The 19378-nt window shown below is 42.9% G+C and overlaps 7 non-coding genes across 7 annotated transcripts; all 7 read left to right on the forward strand.

Annotated features, from left to right (window-relative positions):
• The first annotated feature begins 271 nt into the window (after window positions 1-271).
• Window positions 272-353, forward strand: trnas-gcu (transfer RNA serine (anticodon GCU)). The gene has a single exon. It is a non-coding gene; the product is annotated as a tRNA-Ser (tRNA).
• Window positions 354-15836: 15483 nt separating this feature from the next.
• trnas-gcu (transfer RNA serine (anticodon GCU)) lies at window positions 15837-15918 on the forward strand. Its single transcript has one exon. It is a non-coding gene; the product is annotated as a tRNA-Ser (tRNA).
• Window positions 15919-16396: 478 nt separating this feature from the next.
• On the forward strand, window positions 16397-16478 carry trnas-gcu (transfer RNA serine (anticodon GCU)). Its single transcript has one exon. It is a non-coding gene; the product is annotated as a tRNA-Ser (tRNA).
• Window positions 16479-16957: 479 nt separating this feature from the next.
• On the forward strand, window positions 16958-17039 carry trnag-gcc (transfer RNA glycine (anticodon GCC)). The gene has a single exon. It is a non-coding gene; the product is annotated as a tRNA-Gly (tRNA).
• Window positions 17040-18078: 1039 nt separating this feature from the next.
• On the forward strand, window positions 18079-18161 carry trnas-gcu (transfer RNA serine (anticodon GCU)). The gene has a single exon. It is a non-coding gene; the product is annotated as a tRNA-Ser (tRNA).
• A 477-nt stretch (window positions 18162-18638) lies between these two features.
• trnas-gcu (transfer RNA serine (anticodon GCU)) lies at window positions 18639-18720 on the forward strand. The gene has a single exon. It is a non-coding gene; the product is annotated as a tRNA-Ser (tRNA).
• A 477-nt stretch (window positions 18721-19197) lies between these two features.
• Window positions 19198-19279, forward strand: trnas-gcu (transfer RNA serine (anticodon GCU)). Its single transcript has one exon. It is a non-coding gene; the product is annotated as a tRNA-Ser (tRNA).
• The last annotated feature ends 99 nt before the right edge of the window (window positions 19280-19378 follow it).

The following is a 19378-nucleotide window of genomic DNA, read 5'->3' on the forward strand; positions in this document are numbered from 1 at the left end:
ATCCCTGCACACTCCTAGAGCGACTGATAAGATTCAGGTATTGAAGAATAGCTTTACCACGGGCAACCTCAAAGGTGGGATTTGAACCGACACCTCCACACACTTAATCAAGAACTTTAGACCACTCAGCCTGAAAACACATTTGTTAAATGTCTCGATGGGATCGACACATGGCCCTGCCGTTTCTATGCCTAACTTTCATTGATTTCAATCATGGGTTTACATACAGCAACTACAGTTTGTGGGGGCAACTGCCACTTGTATACCACCGGATGAGGTGGCCGAGTGTTTAAGGTGATGGACTGCTAATCCATTGTGCTCTGCATGCATGGCTTCGAATCCCATCCTCATCGAGCAACCCCAAAAAGCAGTACTTTCTTATGGCACTGCAAGATTTTGACTTACGCAAACATTGGTAAGATGGCCGACTGCCACCGCAAGAGCACAGAACTTGGTATCTGAGTGGTTAAGGCGATGAACTACATGTGTAGATTGGAAAACCAACCTCTTCGCAAAGTTTTTTTATTTCTTCTCTTGCATGGCCCCACATGAATATAGAATCCCTGCACACTCCTGCAGAAACTGATAAGTTTCAGGTATTGAAGAATAGCTTTACCAAGGGCAACCTCAATGGTGGGATTTGAACCGACACCTCCACACACTTAATCAAGCACTTTAGACCACTCAGCCTGACAACAAATTTGTTAAATGTCTCGATGGGATCGACACATGGCCCTGCCGTTGCTATACCTAACTTTCATTGATTTCAATCATGGGTTTACATACATGAAGGGACATCACGTGTGCCATCCGTATGGTTAGTGAGAAAGTCCATGTTGCAAATGTACGCTCCCTTACTAGACGTCCGACCACGTCCGATAAATCCGCGGACGGCGTCGGGCCGCTCACAGGGGCCGGATCTTCCAGGAAGTCATCGAACGGAGTCTCTCGGACCTTCCGTTTCCGTTTAATTAAATTTTCTAATTTTGGTCATTTCCTTGCAGTCCCGGATTATTCCACGAGAGGGCGTATGGAATCATATTGCAAATGTAACATATATCACCAATCGCGACACGGCTTTTTCTCCTAAACGGAAGATAATTTGAAGACGAAACTCGGTCTGCGTGGGTTTGGCATAATCGGCAGTTGGCCCCGAACAGGATGGAGTCGAGGCCTCGACGCTTTTCGAGTTAAGGCTATTTTTCTGGGATTGAAAGTCAAACAGGAAAATAGAGTGCTGATTTGACCGCTTCACATCAAACTACATGAGCCTACGGTGTCAGGAGAAAAGTAACCATGCATTTACCAATGTTAATTTCAGAGAAATTGTACAATGACACATTGGTGATATTCAACAACAAGAGGGTTTTTTTCAAAAAAGTTACATATCCAGTTGCAGCGTGTTCAGATGAGTCCGTTAAGGCAGGTTTCGGAGCTCTGCGAGATTTCTGTGATTTTCTGTGATTTTCTGAAACAACACACACTTGTTCAACCCTCTGTAAATAAGTCAGTTCTTAACAGAAACACTTAAAACTCAATATTCTATAAGAGCCTAACGTTCAGATTCCTGTGTCAACCAGAAATGCCTTATAATGGTGTCATAGGGGCTGTTTTGAAGGGTTAAAAAGGTCAGATCTTTCCACAACTTCATATGTGTGACTAGGCAACCCTCATGAACTGTAAATCAGTCATTTATCCCATCAGATGTCAAAGAAAAGCTCTCTCAAACACACACAGAGCAAGGACGGAGTGACACAGTGCGGTGCTTAAAGACACAAAGAGCCTGCAATGGCATTACCATTATCTCTAGGCTGAGACGAGTTCAATGAGACGCCCCGCTTGACCGTAGCTTGCTCGGTATGAGCGCAGCGACCGTGAGAAAACTAGGCCCAAAATGAGGCCTGCACCAATATGTCAAGTGCTTATGGGTGACAGTGAGAGAACCATTAGGGTTAGAAGCACAATTCAACCTCAGGAGCGTTCCTGAGGTCCTCCCGATCTGTGCAAGCCTAACCTTGACCCTGTGGCATTAACCCTTCACAGTGAAAAGAAGGTGTTTAGATCAAACTGTGTGCAATGACTTCTCTCCCCATAGGAATACATTGACAATTCTCCTAAATTCAACCTGAAGTCTATGTGGGTTATGAATGCCTTATGAACCTGTCTTCTATAACAATCCATCAGGCTACTGTGAGGTCTACCTGTGTCGATTCTAAGGTTCCTGGAGCAACCGGAAAATGTTAAAATCACCCTAGAGCTATTGTTATATAAGCAACCTGCAGATAGTGAAAATCACGCAACTCAACCATCTGTCATTTAGAAACCTGTTCTAGAGCTCAAGTCGATAGTGCACGGTGATTTATGGGGCTCTAGAAGGTTCTCTGACTGAGAAACCGCCTCGTACATTTGCAATATTTTCAATTCATTTTGAATATCACGGACATGGCAACATGTAGAAATGTCCCAGAGTCGCAAGACTAGGTGCATTGAAACCGCCTCGGCCCATAGAGACGGACCCCAATGTCTCTGTCCGATAGCTCATTCAGGGTCCCCATAGTAACGCCCTGAAAAGTGGATTTTCAGCACCAATTAAGGCCATTGCTCGGGCACCGAATGACCTATCAAGCCGAAACTTGGGATTCGGGGTCGCCTCACATAGGCCTACACATAATGTCAGAGCTGGACCCGCAGCTATAACGTAACTATGTGTTTTATGTTTTTTATGGTTAAAATTTAAAGCACTGTGAATTATGGGCCTTCTCTGACATATGTGATAGTTGGCTCCTATACGAGTTGGAAAAAGTGGATTTTGTGTCAGATGCTATCAGTTTGGTGTCAGAAGGACATCTAATTGACTGATGGACGCTGACTGCTGTGTGACGAGCAATGGAGAGGAACCACAGTCACTGCCCGGCCATCCCGAGTTCATCGGGCCAGTCAATTATGCATTTCTGCAGTATTTTTGAGCATGCCTAAATTTGTTATGCTAAATGCCCATTAAATCATATTGCAAACGTAACGCGCTATATTGCAAACGTAACGTGCGTTTGCAATATGATTCAACAGCAGAAAATATCACCAAAGTTGACATGATGAAATCAACACAATGAGCAACAGAGAGGAACCACAGTCACTGCCCGGCCATCCCGAGTTCATCAGGCCAGTCAATTATGCATTTCTGCAGTATTTTTGAGCATGAGTAAATTTGTGATGCTAAATGCCCATTAAATCATATTGCAAACGTAACGCGCTATATTGCAAACGTAACGTGCATTTGCAATATGATTCAACAGCAGAAAATATCACCAAAGTTGACATGATGAAATCAACACAATGAGCGACAGAGAGGAACCACAGTCACTGCCCGGCCATCCCGAGTTCATCAGGCCAGTCAATTATGCATTTCTGCAGTATTTTTGAGCATGCCTAAATTTGTGATGCTAAATGCCCATTAAATCATATTGCAAACGTAACGCGCTATATTGCAAACGTAACGTGCGTTTGCAATATGACTCAACAGCAAAAAATATCACCAAAGTTGACATGATGAAATCAACACAATGAGCGATAGAGAGGAACCACAGTCACTGCCGGCCATCCCCAGTTCATCGGGACAGTCAATTTTGCATATCTTTAGTGTTTTTGAGCATGCCAAATTCGTGATGTTGAGGCCCATTGAATCATTTTGCAAATGCGCATCCGTGGACATGGTGACCCGAAATGGGTTACCAGGAGAATTTTTTTAGAATGGTTTTAAATGCCTTTAGGGTGGTGCAAGGGGTGCACGGTTGGGTAGGGAGCACCTTCCATCAGTGCCCATCCAGTATAAGGCGCCCCTAGTCATTTTGGACATTTTTCAAAAAATCGCTAAAAATCGACAGTCCCACTTCTCTCATGTCACCATCAAGTCATGGAGAGGAACCACAGTCACTGCCCGGCCATCCCCAGTTCATCGGGACAGTCAATTTTGCATATCTTTAGTGTTTTTGAGCATGCCAAATTCGTGATGTTGAGGCCCATTGAATCATATTGCAAATGCGCATCCGTGGACATGGTGACCCGAAATGGGTTACCAGGAGTAATTTTTTAGAATGGTTTGAAATGCCTTTAGGGTGGTGCAAGGGGTGCACGGTTGGGTAGGGAGCACCTTCCATCAGTGCCCATCCAGTATAAGGCGCCCCTAGTCATTTTGGAAATTTTTCAAAAAATCGCTAAAAATCGACAGTCCCACTTCTCTCATGTCACCATCAAGTCATGGAGAGGAACCACAGTCACTGCCCGGCCATCCCCAGTTCATCGGGACAGTTAATTTTGAATTTCTGCAGTGTTTTTGAGCATGCCAAATTCGTGATGTTGAGGCCCATTGAATCATATTGCAAATGCGCATCAGTGCACATGGTGACCCGAAATGGGTTACCAGGAGTAATTTTTTAGAATGGTTTTAAATGCCTTTAGGGTGGTGCAAGGGGTGCACGGTTGGGTAGGGAGCACCTTCCATCAGTGCCCATCCAGTATGGGGCGCCCCTAGTCATTTTGGACATTTTTCAAAAAAATTGCTAAAAAACGACAATCCCACTTCTCTCATGTCACCATCAAGCCATGGAGAGGAACCACAGTCACTGCCCGGCCATCACCAGTTCATCGGGACAGTTAATTTTGCATTTCTGCAGTGTTTTTGAGCATGCCAAATTCGTGATGTTGAGGCCCATTGAATCATATTGCAAATGCGCATCAGTGCACATGGTGACCCGAAATGGGTTACCAGGAGTAATTTTTTAGAATGGTTTTAAATGCCTTTAGGGTGGTGCAAGGGGTGCACGGTTGGGTAGGGAGCATCTTCCATCAGTGCCCATCCAGTATGGGGCGCCCCTAGTCATTTTGGATATTTTTCAAAAAATCGCTATAAAACGACAATCCCACTTCTCTCATGTCACCATCAAGCCATGGAGAGGAACCACAGTCACTGCCCGGCCATCCCCAGTTCATCGGGACAGTCAATTTTGCATATCTTTAGTGTTTTTGAGCATGCCAAATTCGTGATGTTGAGGCCCATTGAATCATATTGCAAATGCGCATCAGTGCACATGGTGACCCGAAATGGGTTACCAGGAGTAATTTTTTAGAAGGGTTTTAAATGCCTTTAGAGGGTGCAAGGGGTGCACGGTTGGGTAGGGAGCACCTTCCATCAGTGCCCATCCAGTATGGGGCGCCCCTAGTCATTTTGGACATTTTTCAAAAAATCCCTAAAAAACGACAATCCCACTTCTCTCATGTCACCATCAAGCCATGGAGAGGAACCACAGTCACTGCCCGGCCATCCCCAGTTCATCGGGACAGTCAATTTTGCATATCTTTAGTGTTTTTGAGCATGCCAAATTCGTGATGTTGAGGCCCATTGAATCTTATTGCAAATGCGCATCAGTGCACATGGTGACCCGAAATGGGTTACCAGGAGTAATTTTTTAGAATGGTTTTAAATGCCTTTAGGGTGGTGCAAGGGGTGCACGGTTGGGTAGGGAGCACCTTCCATCAGTGCCCATCCAGTATGGGGCGCCCCTAGTCATTTTGGACATTTTTCAAAAAAATTGCTAAAAAACGACAATCCCACTTCTCTCCTGTCACCATCAAGCCATGGAGAGGAACCACAGTCACTGCCCGGCCATCACCAGTTCATCGGGACAGTTAATTTTGCATTTCTGCAGTGTTTTTGAGCATGCCAAATTCGTGATGTTGAGGCCCATTGAATCATATTGCAAATGCGCATCAGTGCACATGGTGACCCGAAATGGGTTACCAGGTGTAATTTTTTAGAATGGTTTTAAATGCCTTTAGGGTGGTGCAAGGGGTGCACGGTTGGGTAGGGAGCACCTTCCATCAGTGCCCATCCAGTATGGGGCGCCCCTAGTCATTTTGGATATTTTTCAAAAAATCGCTATAAAACGACAATCCCACTTCTCTCATGTCACCATCAAGCCATGGAGAGGAACCACAGTCACTGCCCGGCCATCCCCAGTTCATCGGGACAGTCAATTTTGCATATCTTTTGTGTTTTTGAGCATGCCAAATTCGTGATGTTGAGGCCCATTGAATCATATTGCAAATGCGCATCAGTGCACATGGTGACCCGAAATGGGTTACCAGGAGTAATTTTTTAGAAGGGTTTTAAATGCCTTTAGAGGGTGCAAGGGGTGCACGGTTGGGTAGGGAGCACCTTCCATCAGTGCCCATCCAGTATGGGGCGCCCCTAGTCATTTTGGACATTTTTCAAAAAATCCCTAAAAAACGACAATCCCACTTCTCTCATGTCACCATCAAGCCATGGAGAGGAACCACAGTCACTGCCCGGCCATCCCCAGTTCATCGGGACAGTCAATTTTGCATATCTTTAGTGTTTTTGAGCATGCCAAATTCGTGATGTTGAGGCCCATTGAATCTTATTGCAAATGCGCATCAGTGCACATGGTGACCCGAAATGGGTTACCAGGAGTAATTTTTTAGAAGGGTTATAAATGCCTTTAGGGTGGTGCAAGGGGTCCACGGTTGGGTAGGGAGCACCTTCCATCAGTGCCCATCCAGTATGGGGCGCACCTAGTCTTTTTGGACATTTTTCAAAAAATCACAAAAAAAACTCACCATCAAGCCATGGAGAGGAACCACAGTCACTGCACGGCCATCCCCAGTTCATCGGGACAGTCAATTATGCATTTCTGCAGTGGTTTTGAGCATGCCAAAGTTGTGATGCTAAATGCCCATTGAATCATATTGCAAATGCGCATCCGTGTATTTGTAATATGATTCAACAGCAAAAAATGTCACCAAAGTTGACATGATGAAATCAACACAACGAGCGATGGAGAGGAACCACAGTTACTGCACGGCCATCCCCAGTTCATCGAGACAGTCAATTATGCATTTCTGCAGTGGTTTTGAGCATGCCAAAGTTGTGATGCTAAATGCCAATTGAATCATATTGCAAATCCGCATCCGTGTATTTGCAATATGATTCAACAGCAAAAAATATCACCAAAGTTGACATGATGAAATCAACACAACGAGCGATGGAGAGGAACCAGGAGCGTTCCTGAGGTCCTCCCGATCTGTGCAAGCCAACCTTGACCCTGTGGCATTAACCCTTCACAGTGAAAATAAGGTGTTTAGATCAAACTGTGTGCAATGACTTCTCTCCCCATAGGAACACATAGACTATTCTCCAAAATTCAACATGAAGCCTATGTGGGTTATGAATGCCTTATAAACTTGTCTTCTACAACAATCCATCAGGCTACTGTGAGGTCTACCTGTGTTGATTCTAAGGTTCCTGTGACAACCGGAAGTGGTTAAAACCACCCAAGAGCTATTGTCATATAACCTGCACATAGTGAAAATCACGCAACTCAACCATCTGTTACTCAGTCAATTCTTAAGGTAGAGACTTCTTATTCAGGATTCTGTTTCTGTCTACCCCAAAGACAACGTGTGTGAAGCAAGAGCTTCCTGTGACAACCGGAAGTGGTTAAAAACACCCAAGAGCTATTGTCATATTGCCACCTGCAGATAGTGAAAATCACGCAACTCAACCATCTGTTACTCAGTCAATTCTTAAGGTAGAGACTTCTTATTCAGGATTCTGTTTATGTCTACCCCAAAGACAACGTGTGTTGAGTAAGAACTTCCTGTGACAACGGGAAGTGGTTAAAACAGCCTAGAGCTATTGTCATATGGACAACCTGCATATAGTGAAAATCACGCAACTCAACCATCTGTCATTCAGTCAATTCTTAAGGTAGAGACTTCTTATTCAGGATTCTGTTTATGTCTACCCCAAAGACAACGTGTGTAAAGCAAGAGCTTCCTGTGACAACCGGAAGTGGTTAAAAACACCCAAGAGCTATTGTCATATTGCCACCTGCAGATAGTGAAAATCACGCTACTCAACCATCTGTTACTCAGTCAATTCTTAAGGTAGAGACTTCTTATTCAGGATTCTGTTTATGTCTACCCCAAAGACAACGTGTGTGAAGCAAGAGCTTCCTGTGACAACCGGAAGTGGTTAAAATCACCCAAGAGCTATTGTCATATTACTTGCGCATAGTGAAAATCACGCAACTCAACCATCTGTTACTCAGTCAATTCTTAAGGTACAGACTTCTTATTCAGGATTCTGTTTATGTCTACCCCAAAGACAACGTGTGTTGAGTAAGAACTTCCTGTGACAACGGGAAGTGGTTAAAACAGCCTAGAGCTATTGTCATATGGTCAACCTGCATATAGTGAAAATCACGCAACTCAACCTTCTGTCATTCAGTCAATTCTTAAGGTAGAGACTTCTTATTCAGGATTCTGTTTATGTCTACCCCAAAGACAACGTGTGTAAAGCAAGAGCTTCCTGTGACAACCGGAAGTGGTTAAAAACACCCAAGAGCTATTGTCATATTGCCACCTGCAGATAGTGAAAATCACGCTACTCAACCATCTGTTACTCAGTCAATTCTTAAGGTAGAGACTTCTTATTCAGGATTCTGTTTATGTCTACCCCAAAGACAACGTGTGTGAAGCAAGAGCTTCCTGTGACAACCGGAAGTGGTTAAAATCACCCAAGAGCTATTGTCATTTTATTTGCGCATAGTGAAAATCACGCAACTCAACCATCTGTTACTCAGTCAATTCTTAAGGTAGAGACTTCTTATTCAGGATTCTGTTTATGTCTACCCCAAAGACAACGTGTGTGAAGCAAGAGCTTCCTGTGACAACCGGAAGTGGTTAAAAACAACCAAGAGCTATTGTCATATTACGTGCGCATAGTGAAAATCACGCAACTCAACCATCTGTTACTCAGTCAATTCTTAAGGTAGAGACTTCTTATTCAGGATTCTGTTTATGTCTACCCCAAAGACAACTTGTGTGAAGCAAGAGCTTCCTGTGACAACCGGAAGTGGTTAAAAACATCCTAGAGCTATTGTCATATTGCCACCTGCAGATAGTGAAAATCACGCAACTCAACCATCTGTTACTCAGTCAATTCTTAAGGTAGAGACTTCTTATTCAGGATTCTGTTTATGTCTACCCCAAAGACAACGTGTGTTGAGTAAGAACTTCCTGTGACAACGGGAAGTGGTTAAAACAGCCTAGAGCTATTGTCATATGGACAACCTGCATATAGTGAAAATCACGCAACTCAACCATCTGTCATTCAGTCAATTCTTAAGGTAGAGACTTCTTATTCAGGATTCTGTTTATGTCTACCCCAAAGACAACGTGTGTAAAGCAAGAGCTTCCTGTGACAACCGGAAGTGGTTAAAAACACCCAAGAGCTATTGTCATATTGCCACCTGCAGATAGTGAAAATCACACTACTCAACCATCTGTTACTCAGTCAATTCTTAAGGTAGAGACTTCTTATTCAGGATTCTGTTTATGTCTACCCCAAAGACAACGTGTGTGAAGCAAGAGCTTCCTGTGACAACCGGAAGTGGTTAAAATCACCCAAGAGCTATTGTCATATTACTTGCGCATAGTGAAAATCACGCAACTCAACCATCTGTTACTCAGTCAATTCTTAAGGTAGAGACTTCTTATTCAGGATTCTGTTTATGTCTACCCCAAAGACAACGTGTGTTGAGTAAGAACTTCCTGTGACAACGGGAAGTGGTTAAAACAGCCTAGAGCTATTGTCATATGGTCAACCTGCATATAGTGAAAATCACGCAACTCAACCTTCTGTCATTCAGTCAATTCTTAAGGTAGAGACTTCTTATTCAGGATTCTGTTTATGTCTACCCCAAAGACAACGTGTGTAAAGCAAGAGCTTCCTGTGACAACCGGAAGTGGTTAAAAACACCCAAGAGCTATTGTCATATTGCCACCTGCAGATAGTGAAAATCACGCTACTCAACCATCTGTTACTCAGTCAATTCTTAAGGTAGAGACTTCTTATTCAGGATTCTGTTTATGTCTACCCCAAAGACAACGTGTGTGAAGCAAGAGCTTCCTGTGACAACCGGAAGTGGTTAAAATCACCCAAGAGCTATTGTCATTTTATTTGCGCATAGTGAAAATCACGCAACTCAACCATCTGTTACTCAGTCAATTCTTAAGGTAGAGACTTCTTATTCAGGATTCTGTTTATGTCTACCCCAAAGACAACGTGTGTGAAGCAAGAGCTTCCTGTGACAACCGGAAGTGGTTAAAAACAACCAAGAGCTATTGTCATATTACGTGCGCATAGTGAAAATCACGCAACTCAACCATCTGTTACTCAGTCAATTCTTAAGGTAGAGACTTCTTATTCAGGATTCTGTTTATGTCTACCCCAAAGACAACTTGTGTGAAGCAAGAGCTTCCTGTGACAACCGGAAGTGGTTAAAAACATCCTAGAGCTATTGTCATATTGCCACCTGCAGATAGTGAAAATCACGCAACTCAACCATCTGTTACTCAGTCAATTCTTAAGGTAGAGACTTCTTATTCAGGATTATGTTTATGTCTACCCCAAAGACAACGTGTGTTGAGTAAGAACTTCCTGTGACAACGGGAAGTGGTTAAAACAGCCTAGAGCTATTGTCATATGGTCAACCTGCATATAGTGAAAATCACGCAACTCAACCATCTGTTACTCAGTCAATTCTTAAGTTAGAGACTTCTTATTCGGGATTCTGTTTATGTCTACCCCAAAGACAACGTGTGTGAAGCAAGAGCTTCCTGTGACAACCGGAAGTGGTAAAAAACAGCCTAGAGCTATTGTCATATTGCCACCTGCAGATAGTGAAAATCACGCAACTCAACCATCTGTTACTCAGTCAATTCTTAAGGTAGAGACTTCTTATTCAGGATTCTGTTTATGTCTACCCCAAAGACAACGTGTGTTTAGTAAGAACTTCCTGTGACAACGGGAAGTGGTTAAAACAGCCTAGAGCTATTGTCATATGGTCAACCTGAATATAGTGAAAATCACGCAACTCAACCTTCTGTCATTCAGTCAATTCTTAAGGTAGAGACTTCTTATTCAGGATTCTGTTTATGTCTACCCCAAAGACAACGTGTGTAAAGCAAGAGCTTCCTGTGACAACTGGAAGTGGTTAAAAACACCCAAGAGCTATTGTCATATTGCCACCTGCAGATAGTGAAAATCACGCTACTCAACCATCTGTTACTCAGTCAATTCTTAAGGTAGAGACTTCTTATTCAGGATTCTGTTTATGTCTACCCCAAAGACAACGTGTGTGAAGCAAGAGCTTCCTGTGACAACCGGAAGTGGTTAAAATCACCCAAGAGCTATTGTCATATTACTTGCGCATAGTGAAAATCACGCAACTCAACCATCTGTTACTCAGTCAATTCTTAAGGTACAGACTTCTTATTCAGGATTCTGTTTATGTCTACCCCAAATACAACGTGTGTTGAGTAAGAACTTCCTGTGCCAACGGGAAGTGGTTAAAACAGCCTAGAGCTATTGTCATATGGTCAACCTGCATATAGTGAAAATCACGCAACTCAACCTTCTGTCATTCAGTCAATTCTTAAGGTAGAGACTTCTTATTCAGGATTCTGTTTATGTCTACCCCAAAGACAACGTGTGTAAAGCAAGAGCTTCCTGTGACAACCGGAAGTGGTTAAAAACACCCAAGAGCTATTGTCATATTGCCACCTGCAGATAGTGAAAATCACGCTACTCAACCATCTGTTACTCAGTCAATTCTTAAGGTAGAGACTTCTTATTCAGGATTCTGTTTATGTCTACCCCAAAGACAACGTGTGTGAAGCAAGAGCTTCCTGTGACAACCGGAAGTGGTTAAAATCACCCAAGAGCTATTGTCATTTTATTTGCGCATAGTGAAAATCACGCAACTCAACCATCTGTTACTCAGTCAATTCTTAAGGTAGAGACTTCTTATTCAGGATTCTGTTTATGTCTACCCCAAAGACAACGTGTGTGAAGCAAGAGCTTCCTGTGACAACCGGAAGTGGTTAAAAACAACCAAGAGCTATTGTCATATTACGTGCGCATAGTGAAAATCACGCAACTCAACCATCTGTTACTCAGTCAATTCTTAAGGTAGAGACTTCTTATTCAGGATTCTGTTTATGTCTACCCCAAAGACAACTTGTGTGAAGCAAGAGCTTCCTGTGACAACCGGAAGTGGTTAAAAACATCCTAGAGCTATTGTCATATTGCCACCTGCAGATAGTGAAAATCACGCAACTCAACCATCTGTTACTCAGTCAATTCTTAAGGTAGAGACTTCTTATTCAGGATTATGTTTATGTCTACCCCAAAGACAACGTGTGTTGAGTAAGAACTTCCTGTGACAACGGGAAGTGGTTAAAACAGCCTAGAGCTATTGTCATATGGTCACCTGCATATAGTGAAAATCACGCAACTCAACCTTCTGTCATTCAGTCAATTCTTAAGGTAGAGACTTCTTATTCAGGATTCTGTTTATGTCTACCCCAAAGACAACGTGTGTGAAGCAAGAGCTTCCTGTGACAACCGGAAGTGGTTAAAAACACCCAAGAGCTATTGTCATATTGCCACCTGCAGATAGTGAAAATCACGCTACTCAACCATCTGTTACTCAGTCAATTCTTAAGGTAGAGACTTCTTATTCAGGATTCTGTTTATGTCTACCCCAAAGACAACGTGTGTGAAGCAAGAGCTTCCTGTGACAACCGGAAGTGGTTAAAATCACCCAAGAGCTATTGTCATTTTACTTGCGCATAGTGAAAATCACGCAACTCAACCATCTGTTACTCAGTCAATTCTTTAGGTAGAGACTTCTTATTCAGGATTCTGTTTATGTCTACCCCAAAGACAACGTGTGTGAAGCAAGAGCTTCCTGTGACAACCGGAAGTGGTTAAAAACAACCAAGAGCTATTGTCATATTACGTGCGCATAGTGAAAATCAAGCAACTCAACCATCTGTTACTCAGTCAATTCTTAAGGTAGAGACTTCTTATTCAGGATTCTGTTTATGTCTACCCCAAAGACAACTTGTGTGAAGCAAGAGCTTCCTGTGACAACCGGAAGTGGTTAAAAACATCCTAGAGCTATTGTCATATTGCCACCTGCAGATAGTGAAAATCACGCAACTCAACCATCTGTTACTCAGTCAATTCTTAAGGTAGAGACTTCTTATTCAGGATTATGTTTATGTCTACCCCAAAGACAACGTGTGTTGAGTAAGAACTTCCTGTGACAACGGGAAGTGGTTAAAACAGCCTAGAGCTATTGTCATATGGTCAACCTGCATATAGTGAAAATCACGCAACTCAACCATCTGTTACTCAGTCAATTCTTAAGGTAGAGACTTCTTATTCGGGATTCTGTTTATGTCTACCCCAAAGACAACGTGTGTGAAGCAAGAGCTTCCTGTGACAACCGGAAGTGGTTAAAAACACCCAAGAGCTATTGTCATATTGCCACCTGCAGATAGTGAAAATCAAACAACTCAACCATGTGTCATTCAGTCAATTCTTAAGGTAGAGACTTCATATTCAGGATTCTGTATATGCCTACCCCAAAGACAACGTGTGTCTATTCTTTTTGCAAAAAAAACAAAAACACACACACACAATTTGGCCATAGGTACATAGTGTGGGGCTTAGAGCCTTATACCGCCTTCAATAGTTACTTTCGTTCAAACGATTCAAGAACCGTCAGACCTAGAGCTCCGAAATTTTAGAAACCTGTTCTAGAGCTCAAGTCGATAGTGCATGGTGATTTATGGGGCTCTAGAAGGTTCTCTGACCGAGAAACCGCCTCGTACATTTGCAATATTTTCAATTCATTTTGAATATCACGGACATGGCGACATGTAGAAATGTCCCAGAGTCGCAAGACTAGGTGCATTGAAACCGCCTCGGCCCATAGAGACGGACCCCAATGTCTCTGTCCGATAGCTCATTCAGGGACCCCGTAGTAACGCCCTGAAAAAGTGGATTTTCAGCACCAATTAAGGCCATTGCTCGGGCACCGAATGACCTATCGAGCCGAAACTTGGGATTCGGGGTCGCCTCACATAGGCCTACACATAATGTCAGAGCTGGACCCGCAGCTATAACGTAACTATGTGTTTTAGGTTTTTTTATGGTTAAAATTGAAAGCACTGTGAATTATGGGCCTTCTCTGACATATGTGATAGTTGGCTTCTATATGAGTTGGAAAAAGTGGATTTGGTGTCAGATGCTATCAGTTTGGTGTCAAAATGACATCTAATTGACTGATGGACGCTGACTGCTGGGTGACGAGCAATGGAGAGGAACCACAGTCACTACCCGGCCATCCCGAGTTCATCGAGCCAGTCAATAATGCATTTCTGCAGTATTTTTGAGCATGCCTAAATTCGTGATGCTAAATGCCCATTGAATCATATTGCAAACGTAACGCGCAATATTGCAAATGTAACGCGCATTTGCAATATGATTCAACAGCAAAAAATATCACCAAAGTTGACATGATGAAATCAACACAACGAGCGATGGAGAGGAACCACAGTCACTGCACGGCCATCCCGAGATCATCGGGCCAGTCAATTATGCATTCTGAGCATGTCAAATTCGTAAAAAATGTTAAAAGCAACAGAGTCCCACTTCTCCCTCATCATACATGACAAGTAGACCATCTGCGTTGACTGATGGCTCAACATAGGGATATATATCATTTGGGCAGTATAAATGCCATTTGGACCATGGTTCACTGACTTTTGGGTTTGGAAACCGACTTCCTATGATCGTACATGGCAAACGGACAAACATACTGATTTGGCACATTCAATACTTTCATACATGTATAATTGACAAAAAAAGAATTGGACATTTCATTTGCACATTTCTAATGGCATTTGGCAAAAAATATAAATATGTCACTTTTGACTTCCTATGAAATCATATTCCAAACGCACAAATCATATGCCTTATGCACAAGCAAATATGTCACTTTTGACTTCCTATGAAATCATATTCCAAATGCACAAAACATATGCCTTATGCACAAGCAAAAACAACCCAAAAAATTATGTCAATAAAATATGTCCAAAGTATGTCCATACAGCTCTTATACATGTGTAATTGACATAAAAATAAAAATAAATCGAAAAACGGTCCAGAAACCACTTTTTAAGGGTTGAAAAGTTTTCAAAAAATATGTCATTTTTTCAAAATTTGACTCTTGGGACTTGAATTGTGTTACATTTGCAATATGAAAATTCACTGCGGAGATCTCTTGCTATCTTTTGGATATTTGCTGTAATTTGGCACATGCAATACTTCCACAAGTGACAAAAAAAGCATTGGATATGTCATTTTGCAAAAAAAAAGAAAAAAAAAATGTCACTTTTTTCCTATGAAATCATATTCAAAATGCACAAAACATATGCCTTGTGCACAAGCAAAAGCAACCCAAAAAACGACATCAATAAAAAACGTCAGAAGCATGTTCATACAGCTCTTATACATGTGTAATTGACATAACAATCGAAAAAAATTCGAAAAACGGTCCAGAAACCACTTTTTTACAAGGTGCTAAGTTTTCAACAAAAAAAATCATTTTATCAAAATCTGAGACTTGGGTAAGAATTGGGTATCATTTGCTGTATGAAAATCCAAGGTGGAGCACGCTCGCCATCTAAAGGAAATTTGGGGTGTTACAATTGGCAATTGCCATCGGAAAATTGCCATATGATTGGCCCGGAGATGGGCCGCTTTGGGTGGTTTTTGCAATCGTGTGTATGATTCGTGCTATGCCAATATGTTGCCATGTTATTTTGTTCAAATCAGGGGGGTATTCCCTTACATGCAGCAACTACAGTTTGTGGGGGCAACTGCCACTTGTATACCAGCGGATGAGGTGGCCGAGTGGTTAAGGCGAAGGACTGCTAATCCATTGTGCTCTGCATGCATGGGTTTGAATCCCATCCTCATCGAGCAACCAAAAAAATCAGTACTTTTTTATGGCACTCTAAGATTTTGACTTACGCAAACATTGGTAAGATGGCCGACTGCCACCGCAAGAGCACAGAACTTGGTATCTGAGTGCCTAAGGCGATGAAGTAAATGTGTAGTTTGGAAAACCAACCTCTTCGCAAGTGTTTTTTTTATTTCTTCTCTTGCATAGCCCCACGTGAATATTGGATCCCTGCACACTCCGAGAGCGACTGATAAGATTCAGGTATTGAAGAATAGCTTTATCACGGCAACCTCAACGGTGGGATTTGAAACAACACCTCCACACACTTAATCAAGCACTTTAGACCACTCATTCTGACAACATACTTGTTAAATGTCTCGGTGGGATCGACACATGGCCCTGCCATTGCTATGCCTAACTTTCATTGATTTTAATCATGGGTTTACATACAGCAACTACAGTTTGTGGGGGCAACTGCCACTTGTATACCACCGGATGAGGTGGCCGAGTGGTTAAGGTGATGGACTGCTAATCCATTGTGCTCTGCATGCATGGGTTCGAATCCCATCCTCATCGAGCAACCCAAAAAATCAGTACTTTCTTAAGGCACTCTAAGATTTTGACTTTTGCAAAGATTGGAAAGATGGCCGACTGCCACCGCAACAGCACAGAACTTGGTATCTGAGTGGTGAAGGCGATGAACTACATGGGTAGATTGGAAAACCAACCTCTTCGCCAATGTTTTTTTAATTTCTTCTCTTGCATAGCCCCACATGAATATAGAATCCCTGCACACTCCTAGAGCGACTGATAAGATTCAGGTATTGAAGAATAGCTTTACCACGGGCAACCTCAAAGGTGGGATTTGAACCGACACCTCCACACACTTAATCAAGAACTTTAGACCACTCAGCCTGAAAACACATTTGTTAAATGTCTCGATGGGATCGACACATGGCCCTGCCGTTTCTATGCCTAACTTTCATTGATTTCAATCATGGGTTTACATACAGCAACTACAGTTTGTGGGGGCAACTGCCACTTGTATACCACCGGATGAGGTGGCTGAGTGTTTAAGGTGATGGACTGCCAATCCATTGTGCTCTGCATGCATGGGTTCGAATCCCATCCTCATCGAGCAACCCAAAATATCAGTACTTTCTTAAGGCACTCTAAGATTTTGACTATCGCAAAGATTGGTAAGATGGCCGACTGCCACCGCAACAGCACAGAACTTGGTATCTGAGTGGTGAAGGCGATGAACTACATGGGTAGATTGGAAAACCAACCTCTTCGCGAATGTTTTTTTAATTTCTTCTCTTGCATAGCCCCACATGAATATAGAATCCCTGCACACTCCTAGAGCGACTGATAAGATTCAGGTATTGAAGAATAGCTTTACCACGGGCAACCTCAACTGTGGGATTTGAACCGACACCTCCACACACTTAATCAAGAACTTTAGACCACTCAGCTTGACAAAACATTTGTTACATATCTCGATGGGATCGACACATGGCCCTGCCGTTTTTATGTCTAACTTTCATTGATTTCAATCATGGGTTTACATACAGCAACTACAGTTTGTGGGGGCAACTGCCACTTGTATACCACCGGATGAGGTGGCGGAGATGTTAAGGTGATGGACTGCTAATCCATTGTGCTCTGCATGCATCGGTTCGAATCCCATCCTCATCGAGCAACCCAAAAAATCAGTACTTTTTTATGGCACTGCAAGATTTAGACTTTCGCATAGACTGGTAAGATGGCCGACTGCCACCGCAACAGCACAGAACTTGGTATCTGAGTGGTGAAGGCGATGAACTACATGTGTAGATTGGAAAACCAACCTCTTCGCAAATGTTTTCTTATTTCTTCTCTTGCATGGCCCCACATGAATATTGAATCCCTGCACACTCCTAGAGCGACTGATACGATTCATGTATTGAAGAATAGCTTTACCAAGGGCAACCTCAATGGTGGGATTTGAACCGACACCTCCACACACTTAATCAAGCACTTTAGACCACTCAGCCTGACAACACATTTGTTAAATGTCTCGATGGGATCGACACATGGCCCTGCCGTTGCTATGCCTAACTTTCATTGATTTCAATCATGGCTTTACATGCAGCACCTACAGTTTGTGGGGGATACTGCCACTTGTATACCAAAGGATGAGGTGGCCGAGTGGTTAAGGCGATGGACTGCTAATCCATTGTGCTCTGCATGCATGGGTTTCGAATCCCATCCTCATCGAGCAACCCAAAACATCTGTACTTTTTATGGCACTGCAAGATTTTGACTTTCGCAAAGATTGGTAAGATGGCCGACTGCCACCGCAACAGCACAGAACTTGGTATCTGAGTGGTGAAGGCGATGAACTACATGTGTAGATTGGAAAACCAACCTCTTCGCAAATGTTTTTTTATTTCTTCTCTTGCATAGCCCCACATGAATATTGGATCCCTGCACACTCCGAGAGCAACTGATAAGATTCAGGTATTGAAGAATAGCTTTACAAAGGGCAACCTCAACGGTGGGATTTGAACCGACACCTCCACACACTTAATCAAGCACTTTAGACCACTCAGCCTGACAACACATTTGTTAGATGTCTCGATGGGATCGACACATGGCCCTGCCGTTTCTATGCCTAACTTTCATTGATTTCAATCATGGGTTTACATACAGCAACTACAGTTTGTGGGGGCAACTGCCAATTGTACACCACCGGATGAGGTGGCCGAGTGGTTAAGGTGATGGACTGCTAATCCATTGTGCTCTGCATGCATGGGTTCGAATCCCATCCTCATCAAGCAACCCAAAAAATCAGTACTTTCTTAAGGCACTCTAGGATTTTGACTTTCGCAAAGATTGGTAAGAAGGCCGACTGCCACCGCAACAGCACAGAACTTGGTATCTGAGTGGTGAACGCGATGAACTACATGTGTAGATTGGAAAACCAATCTCTTCGCAAAGTTTTTTTATTTCTTCTCTTGCATGGCCTCACATGAATATAGAATCCCTGCACACTCCTGCAGAAACTGATAAGTTTCAGGTATTGAAGAATAGCTTTACCAAGGGCAACCTCAATGGTGGGATTTGAACCGACACCTCCACACACTTAATCAAGCACTTTAGACCACTCAGCCTGACAACACATTTGTTAAATGTCTCGATGGGATCGACACATGGCCCTGCCGTTGCTATGCCTAACTTTCATTGATTTCAATCATGGGTTTACATACAGCAACTACAGTTTGTGGGGGCAACTGCCACTTCTATACCAACGGATGAGGTGGCCGAGTGGTTAAGGTGATGGACTGCTAATCCATTGTGCTCTGCATGCATGGGTTCGAATCCCATCCTCATCGAGCAACCCAAAAAATCAGTACTTTCTTAAGGCACTCTAGGATTTTGACTTTCGCAAAGATTGGTAAGATGGCCGACTGCCACCGCAACAGCACAGAACT

Source organism: Salmo trutta, chromosome 19 (assembly GCF_901001165.1).
Source record: "Salmo trutta chromosome 19, fSalTru1.1, whole genome shotgun sequence".
Taxonomy (NCBI): domain Eukaryota; kingdom Metazoa; phylum Chordata; class Actinopteri; order Salmoniformes; family Salmonidae; genus Salmo; species Salmo trutta.